Source organism: Protopterus annectens, chromosome 3.part0 (assembly GCF_019279795.1).
Source record: "Protopterus annectens isolate FY-2018-M chromosome 3.part0, PAN1.0, whole genome shotgun sequence".
In the NCBI taxonomy this organism is placed as follows: domain Eukaryota; kingdom Metazoa; phylum Chordata; order Ceratodontiformes; family Protopteridae; genus Protopterus; species Protopterus annectens.
The window spans coordinates 1,088,458,746-1,088,461,488 of NC_056731.1; the positions used below are offsets into that span (position 1 = coordinate 1,088,458,746).

A 2,743-nucleotide genomic window follows, 5' to 3' on the forward strand; every position below is an offset into this window, starting at 1 on the left:
TCTGGGGGGAGTTAATTGAAGACTTACAAGACCAGATTGGCAACACAAAATGGCGCTGGTTAAGAAGAGAAGACACAACCACAGCTGTCCGTTATCAAATGCGAGCACTTTACGTGCATTGTCTGTACTTTGACCGATCAAAGTACACCTGCCAGTGTTTATGGGCCAGGGATCTCAGCCATCAAGTGTGAGTGATGATTAGGGATACAGTAAGAATCGCGGGGGTCAGAAAATGGTGTGCAGAGTATGATAACCTCAGTCAACGAGTGTCAATAATATTATTTTATAATTCAACACATCTGTCATGTGTTGTTGACAATCTTAACTGGGGCTTATTTTTGGGGTAGGGCTTATATCATGACCACCCTGGAAAATCATGCTAGGCCTTATTCTCTGGTTAGGTCTTATTTACAAAGAAATACGGTATGTACCCATAGACAGTGGTCGCTGAAGTAGTTGAAAATAGCAGGAATATAGCTGGGGCACAATGTGGCTTTTCTAATAGATTGTGTCTGAAGGTGCATCTCAGATAAGGATACCCACCACTGGCATCCCTTCATCAGGACTACCTCCAATGCTGGGTGGAGGATTGTGATAATGCTACTGCTGCAAGTACAAACTGTGCTTCCTGGAATGCCCTTCTGATGTATCAGGGCCATATATGGCCCTGGCAAAGACAAGCAATCATGGGTAGAGTATCAAGGGTGGCACTTGTCCTCAGAATGGAGGTGGACATGACAGTAGTATTTACTGCTATATTTTTCTTCAGAACTATCAAGACGGGATCTCTGTGCTCTGCTGCCCTCTGGAGCATTGGCATTTCATCTCGTCCTCTTGGATGCCATGCATTATGCATATCCTGACCAAGTCAGTGCATGTCGCTGCAGGCTGTGCCTGGATAAAAGCCATGCACACTTGCTGATTGATGCCAACAGCCATGTACAAATCTGGGGTTGGCTTTGAGATTGGGCTGCCAGGGGACGACTACCCAGGTGCTGTTTGATGAGTGCACACATCTACTACAATGCACTGATCCACTATCCAAACCCTAGGGGAGTGGTATCACTTATCGTCATGAAATGGGAGCACCTTGAGGTGGATGGCTGATTCTCTGCATCCTGAGGTGCAGGTTTATATGTGGCAATGATACATTCTTGGAATTGGGTGCAGTACCACCCAAGAGGTAAACAGACAGTCAGTGCCAAAGTTTCCTGGGACTGTGAACTGATTTGTGTTAACATCATTGTCAGACCCTGTGCAGGTGTTGATTTCAGCCTGCTGGCCTGGACTAACCTCTATTCTTGTCTCTGAGTAATGTTGACTGCCTTGCAGCATGTGATGCTTGTCATGTGATGCACAAAAACCACTATGGGCATTTGGACGTGAGTTTTGGTGACCACATCGAAGACTCATTTGAGATCAATGACAGGAAATTGCCAGACATGGACCTGATAAATACAATAAAATCACAGGTGGAATTCTACCTTTCAGAAGAAAACCTGGCAGAAGATGCTTCCTTCTAAAACACATTCAGAGCAATAAAACAGGTTTCGTCAGCATCAAGCTACTGACTTCATTCAAAAGAATAAAGTTTTAACAAAAGATTGGAGGGTTACTATTCACACTCTCAATTTCTCCAATTTACTGAAAGTTAATGAGGAAGGAGAGAAGTCAGTAGGAAAATTCCAGTTGCAGAATCCATTATGTGCTTGACATTGAGCAAACGTATCCTAGCCTGGAACTTGCCTGAGACACATGCAGCACCAGATGCTTTAATAACAGAAGGAAAGGGCATGTTTATGACTGCAATGAAGATTCTTGACACTAAATATAACACAGAGATTGTCTCATGGTGAGAGTGTAAAAGCTGTCCTCCTAGGAGGACGAGGTACAAAAATTTGAAGATTCTGAAAAGGGAGGAAGAAGTGCTGTGTATATGTTGAATAAAAAGCCAACCAATGAAATAAGATGGCACACAGTGGATTGATCTTTCTTATATGGTTCCTCAGAATCAGACAGCATACTTGTTTCTCCTGTTCCAATTTGCAAATATTTTTACACTCCAGGTTTGTCTGGTAGCAGGTTTTCATGCCCCCTACTCTGGACTAAAAATCTGGGTCATACAGTAACCCCTGCTCAGGTCCTAAATGGACAGTTAAAGCTTTAGGATCTTCTCTGTCTTCTGATAATGTTCATGTTGCAAGTTCTAGTCCCAGCACCACTCCAGAAATGTGCAAAGGACTGCCATGCTCTTTCAATAGTGGACATGGAAGTCCTTGGGTACAACAATAAAAATGAATGCTGCTTATGGTCTTACTCTGGAAAATAAGCACATGTCATTTTGCTCATTAGGTGTCCAGAAGTGCCAGGATTCCTCTGGTTTTCCACTTGGAGTACTTATACTTCCACATGGACCAGATGGGAGTGGAACCCAAGGGTTCTACAACTGCATAGGAACCAGCAAGTTAGTACTGAGACAGTAATCTGATTTAGGCATTGCTTCGACAAACACATTATATGTGCTTTACTAAACTGTCTTTCTTGTTTGCTAGCTTCTTTTCAGGGGCTAAGGAAAGCAAGATTGCCATTACAGGATTTGTTTGCTGCATCTGTAGCATAGTTTTTGTTTGCAGCATGTCTGCTATTGATGACTGGAAATGTTCAACATTATTTATTGCAGCTTAGAGCCCAACTCCTTTTGTGCTAAGTTTAACTGGTGGATGAAGTCCATCTGACATATGAA

The 2,743-nt window shown here is 42.9% G+C and overlaps 1 pseudogene; it reads left to right on the forward strand.

Annotated features, from left to right (window-relative positions):
- The first annotated feature begins 1,352 nt into the window (after nt 1-1,352).
- LOC122796981 lies at nt 1,353-2,483 on the forward strand (annotated as a pseudogene).
- The last annotated feature ends 260 nt before the right edge of the window (nt 2,484-2,743 follow it).